Source organism: Triticum aestivum, chromosome 2B (genome assembly GCF_018294505.1).
Source record: "Triticum aestivum cultivar Chinese Spring chromosome 2B, IWGSC CS RefSeq v2.1, whole genome shotgun sequence".
Taxonomy (NCBI): Eukaryota; Viridiplantae; Streptophyta; class Magnoliopsida; order Poales; family Poaceae; genus Triticum; species Triticum aestivum.
Genome location: NC_057798.1, coordinates 25,559,349 through 25,575,623, shown reverse-complemented (window position 1 = coordinate 25,575,623; position 16,275 = coordinate 25,559,349). Strand labels below are relative to the sequence as shown.

General features: G+C 47.2%; 1 pseudogene; it reads right to left on the bottom strand.

Moving 5' to 3' along the window:
- Window positions 1-6,500: 6,500 nt before the first annotated feature.
- Window positions 6,501-13,235, bottom strand: LOC123043216 (F-box/FBD/LRR-repeat protein At5g22660-like; annotated as a pseudogene).
- Window positions 13,236-16,275: the final 3,040 nt, after the last annotated feature.

Below are 16,275 nucleotides of genomic sequence, written 5' to 3'. Positions count from 1 at the left end.
TCCAGTTTACCACTAGAGAAATATGAATTTCATGTTGCACAAGAACACACTGTGAGGTGCAGATGTGATTATACAAAGCGAATTGTGTGATGATGGATCTGGAGAAGGCAAGTTTGGCCTACTTGCAGACATTGCTGACAGTGACCTCGTATGGTGATTGTGAATTACACGCTGATGGTGACCTCCATAATTCAGCCAATGGATGCTATATCTTACCAAGTATTAAGTACACACGTGATGTCAACTGTTTGCTGAATCGGGAAGAAGAAAGACATCCCAGAACAAACCTCCCATAGACACGTTATATACTCTAGACCAATTTCCTTGCACCTAACTATCATAGACATAATGCACTATGGATATTTCCGCATGATATTTATTATGTATACATTGACCTCTTGGACACAATGTTTAAATGTACTAAAATAAATACAAACACATATGTATGTCCATAATTCATCTATGACACACAAATTAATCCACATGGACATGTTATTAAGCTATGGACACATTTCGTTTAACCAATGATTTGTCAAAGCGGTGTCTAAGAAAAATAAAACATCATGTTATTTTGCATAATATGGTTTGATAGTGCAAGTGTATTTGCAATGATGGAGATTAGCTAGAGACAACCGATCCAAATTTTGTATCTTAATATTTAGCATATTTTAATGTGGTTAATTAAATTTATGTGAAAACCTACTGGTTCAAACCTTTCTCGTAACATTAGTTATAAATAAGTATAAAAATAAGCTATAACAACATTTCTCAAAATGCTCCTGCTAGAAAATAAGACACGGCGGCGATGGAGACCAGTGTGTGTGCGAGGACTGACGTGCCGAGCCGTGACAAGTGTCTGTGCGTGCAGTGGCGGAGCTTCCTTAGAGCCAACCTGGGCCATGGCCCCCCCCTGCTTGTGTAGATTTCTTATAATATTAGCACATAATTAGACAGGAATGATGGTGTTTTACCCAATCTTTGATTGAATAGCCCCTCCTACATGGATTAGCCCCTCCTATAATCCTGATCAAGCTCCACCACTGTGTGCGTGTGTGTGTGCGTGCGCGCAGTGTGCGGAGACACCGCGTGAGCCGCTGAGAGACTGCCTCCTCATACGCTGCGTGCGTGGGCAGCCGAGGGCCAGGTTGTTAGCTAGTGGATGCATGTGTTCGTTATTCTATTAATGCATGCAGGTGAGCTACACACATGCGTATAGGGAGACTGAGTCGGAGTTAGTTGGCATCGTGACATTCGTAGCACAAGGATGGAGTTCGTGCTTAGTAGGTGTGTGTTTCCTGGCCTAAAAAAGTCATTGTACTCCTCAGTTGTAACCGTCTGAGCCGAGTGAAATAAAAGGAGAAACAACGGCGTTCATCGCCAGCAGGGCGTCCTTCGCTGCATGCGTTTGTCGTCCGGCAAAATTCTTCTCCTCGTGTTCTTGTCTGATCATTGGTCGATCCTCGTTTTCAACACCTCCTAAAACTGAATCAAATAAATTAATTTTCATTTTGCACATAGGATGAACTTGTGTCTCTTGTAACACTGTGTGCGCACGACAATCTTGACTGTCACGGCTGTGGCGTCAGCTTAATTAAAATAAACAAGTTTGAATGTGACGTGGAGTTCACGAGGAAGCATGGTTTGTGACAACCAAGACACATAATATTGAGAAATAATTATATTGCGAAATACTATGACGATGTTAAAAATTTTAGGAAAGGAGGATGACCCCGACCTCTGCATCTGGGAGATGCATGCGGCCATTTTATTGATTATTCTCGAGGACCTTACAAAGTAGTACAACAATATGCCTGAATCCGCCATCTTGGCAACATCTGCCGCTACTCTTATCCATATGATGAAGGGGTGCAAGCTGGTCATATACCCAAACCTCTCACCTAAGCCTAACATCAAAAGCCGGAAGCCCCGATCGAGCAACATACCGGGTCCGGGGAACAATCCGGTCCGACGCACTCACATGTGTCGTCACCACCATCTTCCACTGGTCCATCTTCATAGCAGATTGAGGTGCCAATCTTAGGAGGTTCCTCCGCCATCGACGCCACCATGACGCCAAACGACAACCACCACGTACGCTAGTCCATCTCCAAGCCGAAGGAGCGCTACCACAAGATGAAGACCGACGGTAGAATAGATGAAACGCTGCACATATTGCCCCGCCAAACACCTCACACGCACCTCAAAGCGTCCACCTTGCTTCCGGGAACCGAGGCGACGCCTTCAAGAAGGAGCGCGACGAGGGTACGACGCCGTCGCCGGCAAGGGGAACTAGAGCTTTCGCCCAAAAGAAGAGCACAGTGAAAGACGGGAGAGGACCTCGACAAGGCCTCCAAGAAGGGAACTGACGCCCAGCAAAGGCGCCGCCATTGTCGTGGCCTCTGCCGACGGCCAAGGGTTTCCCCCCAGTCCCGCCCCCATCCCATCAACCCGGCCAAAGACCTGGCCAGAGGAGCGCACGCAGCCGGAGAAGGCGTTCGACTTCATCGAAGTAGGCACGCCGGGTGATGGGGCACCCCGACCCACTATAGTAGACGTCCACCGAGACCTCGCCGCCCGCATGGCCGAAGTCGCGGACCACCAGCACCCACGGCCGTCGCCCGCCGAAGAGGCAAAGCCGTCCACACCGCCCGAGGCTGCTGCCCCGGCATCTGCCCACCGCACACATCCCGTCGAAACATGGAGAAAGACCCACACCGCAACCACCAGGAAGCACCACACCGCGAAAACCCAAGCCGGGCAGGACGAGGCAGTGCCATGCCGGCCAGATCCGTGCGGATCCGGCGAACCCCGGCCCACCAGCCACCAGATCGGAGGAGCTGGCCCCGATCCAGTGCAGAGCCGACCTAATCTAACAGGTGGAGTCGTCCCAGGAGGCCCCCGCACCGGATCGGGAGGGGGCCGACTCGACAACGCCGGCGACCAGCCGCCGCAGAGGGCCGGCATCGGCGGTCACCGGGTTCCGGGGAAGCGGGTGGCGGCGCCTGATGCGGGGTAGGGTGGTCTCCAGAGGCCGAGGCGGGTGTGCGGGAAAGCCCCGCCGCCGCCTACCGCCGCGCGGGCAAGCCCGACGACGGCTGCCGGCAGCGGCGGGGGAGGAGGAGGGGAGGCGGGGAACCGGCGGGTGACTAGGGTTTTGCCCCCGAGTCGCCCGAGAGCGGACGACGTGGGGGGAGCTCTGTCTTCAGTCTTTGGAGCCAAAGTGACCACTACTGCCTGTCCTATGACGATGTTAATGATCTAGTATGAAATCAATCTTACATGCAATAAAAATTATATTGAAGGTATGAGTTTGTAATTGATATTTCATAAGAGTTTGGTTGATCGAGGTTATGAAACGATATTTTTCAAAGAGAAATTAATCACCAGATTCATATAGCGACGTTAGATTCAAAGAATTATTTCATCAGTTTTGCTATTTGTTGTGATTTGCTAGAAATGATTTGCATTCGGTCAATTTACCCTGAAGAAGAGGTGAGGTAAGGAGCACTAAGGCAAAGACGACAGAGTGAGTCACGGCATCTTTGATGAAGCTGATCCGGTAATGAGCTAGAGAAGGGGATGTGCGGGTAGTCACTACATTGTCAGAGGGGGCTTACAGTAGAAAATTGGCTTACGATTAGATGGAGGGCCGGGGCAACGAGACAGTACGATAGTGATGTTAGTCATGAGTAGCGGGAGAAGGTCGTGTCTGGCGCAATGGGCAGCGCGGTAATGGATCTCTGAAGAAGAAGAAGAGGAAGATATCGACTATAGCTAATAAAATATTCGAGGCAACATGCCACAGAAACAAATTGGAAAGACAAGGTCGACCTTCCACTAACGCATGACATGGAAGGGAAAATATTCGTTAGCAGAATCGCACACCAACACCATAAGAATGGAAGAGATAACATGTGTTGGCCTCAAGCTGATCCACATGATCTTCACAGGAGACAAAGTGACACACACGAGAAGGAGCCCGCATGTAGCAAGGATAAGGTGAAAGTACATCCCGGTGCATTTCGCATCCAACGACGAGCAACCTCCTTGAGGGAGCAACGAGACAACTTAAACAACCAAAATATACTACTTGCCCCTAGAAGGAGGGACATCTCTCTCAAGCTATCATTTTGCATAAAAAAGTTCAACCACATTCACAGGCTCTTTCTAAGAACCTCACTGCGAGCGTGGGGGGTTATGATTTGGAACTTTTTTAAGTACATATTTTACAGAAACTAATTTACTTATATTTCTACAACATTCATTTCAAAAACCCTAACATTTAAAAATGTTCATATTTTTTTGCACCATTCAAAAATATGTTTGTGACTTTAATTTGTTTATAAAATGTAAAAAATATCACATAATTTAAGAAAAAAAAATCATGTACCATTTTAAAAATGTCCATGAAATGTTTTAAAAGTTCACGCATTTTAAAATATGATTGTTACTTTTTAAAGCTGCAATGTAAAAAATATTCAGGTAATTTTAGAATTGTTTAGTACCAAAAAAATGTTAATCGTTTATTTGAACAATGTTTAACATGTATTTGAATAAAAAAATTCTTCATCCTGTACTTGAAAAATGTTCGGTGTGTACAAAAAAATTCAGTGTGCCTACAAAAAATATACAATGTGCATTAGAAAGTCGACATATATTTGAAAAATAAAAAGGAAAAAGGAAAAAAGAAGAAAGGAAAAAAGAACAGAAAAAGAGAAAACTGGAAGAAGGCCCGGTGAAAACCATAAATAAAACACATATAATAAAACATAGAAGCGAGGCAGGGCTGCGTCAGGCAACAAACAAGGTATAGTCCTGATGCACCAGCGTTACAAATCCAGTTTCTGAAAGTTGAAAATTGTGAAACTTGAAAAATTGAATGTTTCTGAAGCTTCTACTCCCTCCGTTCCTAAATATAAGCCTTTGTAGAGATTGCACTAGATGGACTACATACGGAACAAAATGAATGAATCTAAACTTAAAATGCATCTATATACATCTATATGCAGTTTATAATGAAATCTCTACAAAGACTTACATTTAGGAACGGAGGGAGTAAAATTTAATTATTTTGTATGAAGATGTTTGAGGTTGATGCTATGCCCAAGTTCCGCCCCTCAACTAGGGATGCAGGGCTGCGTCCCGTATAGTCCCGCAAAAGTAAGAACTAGACCAAAACTAAACCAAATCGCTATAAAAACACACAACTAAGCCGATCTGTTTATACTACGGAGCTGGGCGGATTAGGCACCGCCCTGCAGCCCTACCCTCAAGTATCTCCTTGTTGATATAGACTGTTGAGGCGCGACCAGCGAAGTGGTGGAGACTATAGAGGCCAACTGATAGAGGCAGCCATCAAGGGTGCCACTGATCTCATTTCCGATCAGCTCCGAATCGATATCATCAAATTGTGGAATCAGATGATGAAAGATGAGGATGATGGGAGCGTGGAAGGATATCAACCAAAGGAGGAAAGATATCAACGGGAAGATCCTACCTGTGCAAAAGGATGTGAGCTATAAAAAAAATCTATGTCTTTAATCAAGAATTACATATTTGGTCGAATACAAAATTGTCCATAGAATTCTGTCATGCTATATATGCTGAATTGTCTCTGATCTAAGGGCAACCCAGGCACTGATTTCGAAAAAGTTGTATGTTTTTTAATGAAATGTGAAATTTCCTTACTTTGTAAATAAGAAATATGCAATTTCCTAGGAAAGGAACACCACCCTACAGCAGCAGCAACTACTGTGTTCTCTTAATTCTATCTGCAAAATTTTCACTCCTATAGTCTCTGTAGTTGGGCTAATATTTGGCCCCTTTGCATATGCGATTCTCTGTCAGGATGTATTTCCTTTCCTTCTTCTGATACAGTATTTTTCTCAGGCGATCAAAGGATAGGATTGCGGCATCGCAAGCCGGCCAGTATGACCACGACGCCTGAACCGAACTGAACTGAATTCAGCTTGTAACACTATCAAACAGTCAGTCGCAAACTGGTGGTACAATGTCTGTTTCTTTCTCCCGGTGAACGGCCGCGGGAGAAAGGAAGAGGCAGCCTCCGTCCTGCCCAATTCCATACAATTCTCGAAAAGTTACACAAGCAGTTCATTTTCTGCATTTTCCATGTTGCATACACATGGATGCAGTTCATAGTACTCAAACTCTATCCACAACCTCAAAAGGCCACCTGCTATGCTGCAGAAAGAACCGAACAGGCCAAAGAAAACAGCGCAAAATAAAATCTCAACATGAAAGTAGCATTATAGATCAACCAACATGGCATCAAAATGTCGTGCAAGCAAAGATTATCTAACCTAACGCTATAAGATAGAAGGGATAAAGCATGCAACCAATAATAACAAATTATATTCCGTCTTGCGATTCGCTGCTACATGCAGAGCAGGAAAAGCACTTTCAGATATGTGCAAGGCATGAAAAGGAACGGCAGGGCTTGTACTTAAAGTCACTGTTCATGCAGTTCAAAGATAGATAGATAGATAGATAGATAGATAGATAGATATGTGATCACTTCGACGCATGGCAAGACCAGATTGTGCACAGATATCACAGAGTACACAGCAAGCAAAATTACCAATTCATGGTATGTCTGATTCCACCAGGTATCAGGCCACAAATTCGACGGGTGGCTGCCAAATGAAGCAGATTGCAGATACCACACATGATCATAGTTCAGCACATCCCAAGAAACCTCTACTGCCCTAGGTTGATGACTTTCGTTGGGAGAATTTCCTCGGATGGAAAATAACTTGCATTTTTGAAACTCCACGCCTTGCCACCTTCAGGACCTGTGCCCTCAAGAACCATGCTGGCTTGGCACCTACTGACCTTAGACGCTTGCCACGCTCTGGAAAACGCCACATCTGCCCGAAACGGTGTGAAGCTTGGGTTCGCCATAATTACCACAGCAGCCTCCAGCATCTTCGCGCTCTTATAGAAGAGCTTGAGGAAGGCAATCTCGCTTTGTTCCCCTCGGAATTCACGGAAATACATTACTTTGATGCGCGACATGGCACTATCAGTGGGACCCACCTTGCAATTGAGCCTGAGATTACCAGTGTGCTGATTACATTTTCTGGACTGCAAAAACAGATTAAATTGGTCAATAGTTGCAGAGCAACCAAGTAAGGTGTGGAAATTTGGTGAATGAAGATAGCCTCAATATATGCCGTGAAGCAAATATTGTGCATGCATTACCTAAATGCTGACAAGATATACACAATATAAATTGTGGAACAATACATTTTCTACCAAATGTCATAAGAGAAACAAATCACATCTAGCCTATGCGTGTTGAGCAAGGCTTGGCATTTAAGTCGTGACTGGTCAATAATATCACATATCAGATATTACATCTAGTCGTGACTGGTCTATGCAAACAATCTACAAGTACTAAAAACTGCTGCATGATGGAGAAATACATGTAACATTTACAGGAAAATGGTGGGAATGTAAGCAAAGCAGGAATTAGCTCAGATACATTGGTCGATGGTTGCTACTAGCAGTTTCAACAGAAAAATGTCATGTAAGGTGACAGTATTAGGGTAGTACGTTTTTCGTGAAAAAGGGGAACCTTTTGTTTGGAAGTTGAAATTCATCAATTACATGGAGTGCTCAACTCTAAAAACTATGTGTTACGCAGCGAGTGAAAAGTGAGGTGGTGTATGCATTGTGCCTCTGCAACAAAGAAATGGAAAACAAAAGGGAGGGGCGTTTTGGCTCCTGGGTCTAAGTGATCCTGTTATCTCTGCCGTCCAGTTGAGCTTCGTGATCTGTACCAGGTGTCATTGATTGAACAATATGGTGGCAGTAAAATATGGAATACATAGTGGCAGGTGCTGGTACGTATAAACGATGGACGGCTCGACCAGACGGGGCGTTACGGTGGTGCTGCTGGCCGTTCCGTTGGGATTACGCACAAGTGGTACAGGTCCGTGCGGTTCCGTTCGGGGCCCGTGGTACAGGATGTCGTGAGACCCCACACGCCAAAGCCGGAGTGATTGCAGCCCATTTACCAGCTTGGGCCAGGTCGTGAGGGGATAAGAATCTGGGAGTGGCTGTGAGGGCGGCGGCGAGTGCGGCGCCAGAGGGGCAGTACGCACACCCATTGGCGGCAGCGGTGAGCAGTTCAGAGCCACTCTGGAGCAGACATGGCGATGGACTTCCATGTGCCTCCAATCGACAGGTAAACATTTCCCCTACTGGATCAAGAAATCCCCGGCTTAGATTTTGGGATCACCAAGCTCCAGGGTGGACTAACAGGTATGGACCTGGGATATCTGATTATGAACAGTGTTAACCTTTTTGATTTCCGAACTGTGAATTTGGCATTAGGGTGCAGTTTCATTTTGGTTACTTGGTGGACTCTGATGTGTTGTGAATGTTTGTAGAATGATATTAGTAGGTCTGATGTTAGTTCACTTGATTATACTGAACTAGTAATTGCAATTTCTGGTTGATGTCTGTTATGAATGTGTTGTACAATGAAAGTTGCAGATTGAAATTGGATGATGAACCCGCACTCACCCATTTAAAGAAACCAGTTTTGTCTTGACAGTGCTGCACCAAAAGAAGATTCAGCTAAACCATAATCTTTTAAAAATGTGTTGTTTGCTGCTGCTTGCAGGGTTAGAGTTGGTAAGCATCCGCCGGACAGGAAGCCATGTCCTGATAGAACAGGTGCGCTAGAACAGACAATTCGGGGGGATGCTGATATAGGTGAGCATGTGGTCGAGCCTGCTATTGGGCTAACATTTGACTCACTTGGGGAGGCCTACAATTTTTACAACCTTTATTCGTGGGAGCATGGGTTTGGCATCAGATGCGGGAAAAGGAGGCTCAATGCTGAGAAGACAAAGTATATGCAGGAGGTGGTCTGCTGATGCTCTGTAAGTGTACAGAGGAATGTGTCTCTCTGTTCAATTCATCTGCAATTCTTTTGCCAAATTTTCTAAATGCCATGTTGTAATTACAGGGGAAGCCCATAACAGAGAACAACAGATCATGCCGTTGTGAGTGCCCAGCCATGATCAGGTTGCTCCGCACATCGGATAATGGATGGTACATTACAGAACACAGGGTTACTCACAACCAGTCGCTAACCCCCACATGTGGAGAGAATGTGAACTAGCCGTCACGCAAGCACATAGACGTGTACACGAAGGATTTGGTCAAGCAACTTAGAGAGAATAATGTAAATGTCACAAAGGTTTACAGCATAATAGCAAGTTTTTTTTGGCGATGTCGACAAGGTTCCATTCACAAAGAGAACACTGGGGAATCTGTGTGGAAAAATAAACAGGCGGCAGGTGAAGGATAATGTCAGGAAAACCATTGATGTATTTGCGGATAATGCTGTGCAGCCAGATGAAGGGTGACGGATTAAGAATTTGATGTGGGCAACTGGGAGCAGTAGACATCAGTACGTCTACTTTGGAGACGTCATTACACACGATACCACATACAGCACCAACCTTTATGACATGCCGTTTGGCTTGTTCATAGGGGGTAAACAACCACTTCCAGAGCATTATACTTGCAGGAGTGTTGCTTCGTGATGAGCAGGTAGAAAGCTTTGAGTAGGTTTTTACAGAATTTGTTAGGATGATGGGCAGCAAGCCGCCTATTACGATTTTAGCAGGTAACAAAGATACAAGCTTGATAATAAAACAAAATTATGATGTCTCACATGGGTGGTTTACAACAAATCAGTTTGTTTCTGTGCTGCAGATCAGAATAGGGCGATGGATGTTGCAATCAAGAACATTTTGCCGTCGACAGCTCATCGGTGGTGCAAATGGCACGTGTTGAAGAAAGCAAAGGAGACACTTGGGTCATTGTTCACACGACGGAGCAAGTTCAGGGCTTAGTTCTACAAAGTAATCAATCACATGTTGACAATTGATGAGTTCAAGGAGACTTGGAAGATGCTGATAGAGAAGTACAACCTGAAGAGCCATGTGTACATGACCCAGATAAAATGGGAAAAACCATACTTCAAGGGAGTTTTCTGTGCTAAAATGACTAGCACGCAACAGAGTGAGAGCGCAAACAGCATGTTGAAGACATACGTGCCGCCCCGGTGTCCAATGCACATGTTTGAGAGAAAGTACATGCATTTGCAATTCGACGGGGGTTCGGAGGAAAACTATGAGGAGAAATGGACTAAAACCATGAGTGGCTTATATATTCTTTATTCTGAAAATGATAAACTGACAAAGGACTAAGCTGTCTTTCGTGCAGGGGTTGTGGTTAAATGCAACATGTCGATAGAGAGACATGCAAGCAGGATCTACACAAGGGGCATGTTTGAGAAGTTTAGTGACTTGCTGTATCAAGCCCATGCATACCAAACTGAAGAAATAGAAAAGAAGCTATACAGGGCAACGCACACTCAGGCGGAGAGACGGGAAAAATGGGCAAGGGTTATCTATGAAGTGAGGATCCTCGATGATGGAGACAAATTTGAGTCCAGTTCGAGCATATGGGGATGCCCTGTTGCTATATACTGAAAGTATGTCTTTGTTTTATTTTTTGTTTTGCCACACTCACAAACTTGGAACTGCTGCCTCAAATCATGGTTCTAATTGCAGGTGATGGATGTCCTGGGTACACGGAGATATCGCAGCACCTGATACTGAAGAGGTGAACAACGGATGTCAGGGATATTCTGCCACAACACCTACAGGTATACCAGCATGACCATGCTGGGACACGAACAATGACCCATCGCCACACAACACTGTACGTTCATGCTATGGAGTTAGTCCGTCTTGGAGATGCATGCGTAGCAGCTTACGAGAAGGGTATGGATATTTTAAGGGGAGGCATTGCTACTCTTGCTGAATTCGAGGATCAGAGAGACAGCCTTGCTTTGGAAGACAGGGTGTCTGATGGGGCTGGCATGGCAGCTAGGGCCAATGAAAACAGGGTTGATCCAGCCGATGTTAACCCAGCAATGCAGGATGGCACACTTGGTGGTCTAGGAGCACCAGAGAAGAAACGCAAAGAACAGCCGTGAGAAAGCACCATATGAGGAGCTGAGAACTCGGTTTTGCAGCATTTGTAGAGGCACAAAAAGACTACCTGCCCAAAGAGAGGTAATTTGCCGAATCTGCCCAGGTAGGAGGCCAAATGCAGCAAACTGTGGCGTTGCCAGGCACTGGAAGAACACTTGCACAAATCCTGTGGGTGTTAAGCTGAACACTGAATCTTATTTTTTGGAAGTGTGTGTTGTAATCTAGAACTATTTAGGTGAACCTGTGAAATCTGTGCTGACTTACCCCGATCTTGTTTGAATGCACTTTCAGTAGCATGAAAAAAAAATTGTTCCACAACTGTTTTGGTTGGGAGGGGCATGTAAATGCAGCGAGTAATTGCCGGTGTGATGCTTGCCCTGCTTGATGTGACACGTGTGTCCCCCACATTTTTGAATTTGAAAATTTGAAGACTAGTCCCAAGCAAGAAACCTATCTTTATAAGGTTGCCATCAGGTGGAACTACCAGCGCCAGTTTAACAGGAGACAACATTTATTGGCAACTGTACATGGGCCATTGGGTATTCACGGGAAAACCACTGCCGTCCAAATATGACGTGGAATAACACCAAGGCATGCATCATGATGAGAAGGGGCGGTCCAGATTGTGGGATCATCTGGACCCGGGAGCCAAAATGGATTTCCAAAAATAAACTGATATAATAAATATTGCTACAGGTGTTAAAACATGAATTGCTGGCACATACCGTGATATGCAGTCGCACGACATTTGGACAGAATTGGAGATATGTTGAAACCATATTTGCCTCATTGGGGACCGCGAAACGCACATGTAAGCTGAGGGTCCTGATGCTTGTGAGAATGCTGCTTCTGCTCACCTTAACCCCAGCCTGAAATTGACCAAATCTCAGAACAAAGCATGTACCTAGAGCAGTGGGACATATCTAGAGACATGAGACATTTACCGTTATGATAGTGCCTCTGATCTCCAACACATGATTTCCAGGCTCCAATGATCCAAGCGAATGCAACTTTGGGGCATCAACAATGCTGACCCTAGTAGATAGGCCAGCAGCCGTGTGCCGACATCCCTCTAGGACGAGCCGCTCGAGGCATGGAGCCTTCACCACCATGATGCTCTCCACAACTGAGCTGCAGACTTGCACGCAGCGTAGGCTCTGGCTGACGAGGCGTAGGCGGAGCCCCCTGTGGCTTCCCTGGACGTTCAGGATCTCCAGTACAGGACTGCTGGCGACGATGGATTCGACGTCCCCCTGCTCCATCACGACGGTGCAGATGCCGAGCTCCCGGAGGTTGGGGAAGCAGGCGCCGCGGAGGCCGGCTGTGTCTGGGAGCTTCCAGAGGCCGATGTAGAGGCGAACGAGCGTGCTGATGCCGAAGAGCGTGTCCGGGAGGGGCACATCAAACGGCCACGGGCGGTTGACGAGCACAAGCTCCTGGACGCCCTTGGCAGCGAGGAGCTGCAGCCAGCGCGCGAGCTGGGCCTGGTGCGCGCCCATGTGGCTGCAGGTGAGATGCACGCAGCGGAAGGGCCCCGGGTGCGCCTCGAGGATGCCGGAGACGGCGGCGGTGATGGCCGGCGTGTTGGCGGGGGTGGGAGGCCAGGCATAGTCGTCGGGACGGAGGGAAGCGTCGACCACGACGGGCTGCCGGAGAGCCAGACCCGGCGCCAGCGCGAGGCAAGCGCGGCTGTGCGCGCGGCGTCCGCGACCGGGAGGCGGGAGACGATGTGGCGCAGGAGTGCGTCGGGGAGGGCGCTGAGGCGGTCGACGCCGTCGGCGGCGGGGAGTGCGGGGTCGTGCGCCGCGCCGGTGATGACGGGGTCGTGCGCGGGGGCTTCGGAGGCGGGGAGGCGCGAGCCGATGCTTCGCAGGAGGGCGCTGATGCGGTCGACGCCGTCGGCGTCGGTGGTGACGAGGCTGCGCAGGGGGGCCTCGGAGACGGGCGGTGCGGGGAGGAGCTCGGTGGAGACGTACGCAAGAAGCTGCTCCGCGGCTCGGTCCAGCTCGCGCGGGTTGAAGCCGCTGCGCCGCAAGCCCGCCGCCGTCTCCCGGTCGACGTTGGTGAACGGCGGCCGCCCGGCCATCGTCGTCGGCGGCGAGGGTTTGCCGATTTGGGGGCGCTTCCGGGCGGCGATTTGGCCGGCCTTCCCTGTGATGTTTTTTTTCTTTAGTGAACTCCGTGTGAAATGGAGACCGTGACTGTGGAGGCTTCGGTTTCGTTGTTTAGTTGGGCTACAAGTTCCTGGCCCACGGACCGTTTGATCTTGCCATGTGTGTCGTACGGTTTTCGCCATGGCTTGCCACGATCTTGCCATGGTGCCTCACTAGTACCACGATCTTGCCACGATTTTGATAAGTATGTTACTATCTTTATGATTTTTCGTACTATGTGTATGTTGTCCCGTGCATATTAGCACATCTTTTTTTTATAAAGCTAGTCAATTTGACTTAGGAAAAAAATCTACAACTTCAACTATTTTGGAACTTAGGCAACAACACGGAAGTCTTCGTGCAGCACAGCACCTATTTCGCATGTAGGTTGCTGGATTTTATTTTGAGGGGTTGTAGGTTGCTGGATACAGGAAATGTTTTGAATTTTGGAACATTTTTTGGAATCCGGGAACACTTTTTGCAAATTCGTGAATAATTTTTGATATCAAGGAGCATGTTTTCAATTCATGGAATTTTTTTGACAACTGGGAAAAACCGTGAATATTTTTTTACATATGGGAACATTTTCAAATATGTGAACAATTTTTGTAATTCAGATTTTTTTTTCAAATCCACAAAACAAACTTTTCAAATATGATAATATTTTTTGAAATTCATGAAAAAAATAAAATATGAGAGCATTTTTGTAATTTTGTGAACATTTACAAATATGGAACATTTTCCAAAAAAAAGAACTTTTGAAAATTCGAACCATTGTTTGAAATCGTAGAACATTTTTAAAATTCGTGAATCTTTAGAATTTTGGAACTTTTTTTTAAATTCAGAACTTTTTTAAAATTCCTAACTTTTTGCAAAGAAGCAGGAAGAAAAAGGGAAAACACAAAAAAAACAAAAGAAAAAATGGGAGGCCCGCCCCGCATATAGGTTGGCTCAAAGCTATCGCCGGCGAAGGGCAGCTACCCGTTTCCTCTCTATTCCCGGTCTCTTCGTGCAGATCCAGCCCTGATGGAGCGGTGGAGGTTTGCCAAGGTGCAGTCCAATGATGGGTGAGGCAGCTAGCAAGGTCCAAGTGTCGGATAGCGGCCCAAGCACTAAAGGAAAGTGTCCCAGCAGCGGTGGCCTAAGAGCATCTTGAACAGCCGCGCTTCACGCCGCATGCTAAAAATTAGTTTGCCGCGTGTCGTTCGTCAGGTTTTGCGTGGCCGCCAGTGTTGTCTTCAATAGCCGCGCTAAAATGCAACGCGCGCGCGCCGCTCCAGCAGCGCGCAAAAAATACAGCGCGCGCGACTCGCACAAACAACATATACATTTCAAATAGAAGCAAAATGATCAAACTAACAAAATAAATCAACAATAAATAGTTCAATTTCGTTACTATTATAACCCAAACAAATAGTTTATCGTTCAGTACAATAAATACTGCAATAAACACAACAAATAGTTCATGAACAATACAATGTCGAACGCAGAAATCATGCTCTTTGTCGTCCATGCCATGCCCACCACTCCTCTATGAGATCCTTCTGAAGATCATTATGCGTTGGGGGACGCCGAATGGCATGATAGAGGCAACAAAACGGGCCACCCTTTCAGCCCTCCATCGCACTCGCACGGGATGTCCCAAGAGCTCATACCGTGAGTAGTCTAAATCTTGGCCACGCTCATTCTCGATGATCATGTTGTGCATGATCACACAAGCGTGCATGATGTACCAAAGCATTTTTTTGATCCCAAAATCTAGCCGGTCCTCTCACAATAGCAAATTGGGCTTGCAAAATCCCAAAAGCTCTCTCCACATCTTTTCTAGCCGCCGCCTGAGCATTGTGGAAATCAAGATTTTTCTTACCTTCCAGCTTTTTCAACGGCTTCACGAAGGTTTGCCACTTTGGATAAATGCCATCCGCTAGATAATAGCCATAGTTGTATGTACGGCCATTTGCTACAAACTGCACCGGTGGCAACTCACCATTTGCAATCTTATTCATCAATGGTGGCCGGTTGACAACATTGATGTCATTCAAAAATCCAGGCATTCCAAAGAATGCATGCCAAATCCAAGTCTCTTAATCGGCCTGTTACACACGACGCGGTCAGCCCAACAGCATTTTGCGGGCTATTTTTGCGGGGCGGCATGGCGGCCGAGCGGGATGTCCCGCGCCGCTTGCACCCTGAGTTTAGAACCACGACATTTGTTTTCAAACGGAGGGAGTAGATCTTGTTAGAAGGGGAGAGAGAAGGATTGGTGGAATAGTTGTTCGTTTGCTTGAGCCTCGTGGGCATATATATAGGAGTACAATTATCTACTTGGAGTACAAGACAAGCCAGAACAAATCCTAGTCTATCTCGTCTTTCCTAATAAACATTATACTCAACATCCCCCCGCAGTCACAACGGTAGAGACGCAGACGGTGAGACTGGAGAAGAATCCGAAGGCAAGCCGACGGACACCCCCCCACAGTCGTAACGGTCGACGCATCGCGGAGTCGTGGCTGGAGTGGAAACCAACGAGGTTGCTCAAGCAGGCGGTAGCCCTTTGTGCCGTTTGTCGATGTAGCCGAGAGCGTGTGTGGTGGAGCCGTGGTCGAGGTAGCCGTGCGAAGAATGCCGTGGTCGATATCGAGTCGGGGTGGCCGGTGTCGAGGAAGTCGTCGTGGAGCCGCGGGCGCAAGGGGGCGCCGAGTTAGTCGTGGGCGCAGTGGTGTCGAAGTAGTGGTGCACCAGGACGGAGATGATGTTGACGACGCGTCGCGCCTGGGTTGCCAACCCTGGGGACACATCGTAGACGAAGGCACGCGTCGGTGTTGCCAGCACCGGGCATGCGTAGACGGACGAAGACGAAGTTGACGAAGCGCCGCGCCAGGCTTGCCAGGTCCGGGGACACGTCGTGGACGAAGGCACGCGGCGGTGTTGCCAGCATCGGGCATGCGTAGACTGGGACCTGCACAAGCTGTACGCCATGTCGAAGAAGTCGGAGAGGCCAGCAGAGAAGGACTCGACGACGGTTGCGGCGCCAATCGGCGCGGGGCCAATGTCGCACGCGGTTGTCGGAGTAGATGAAG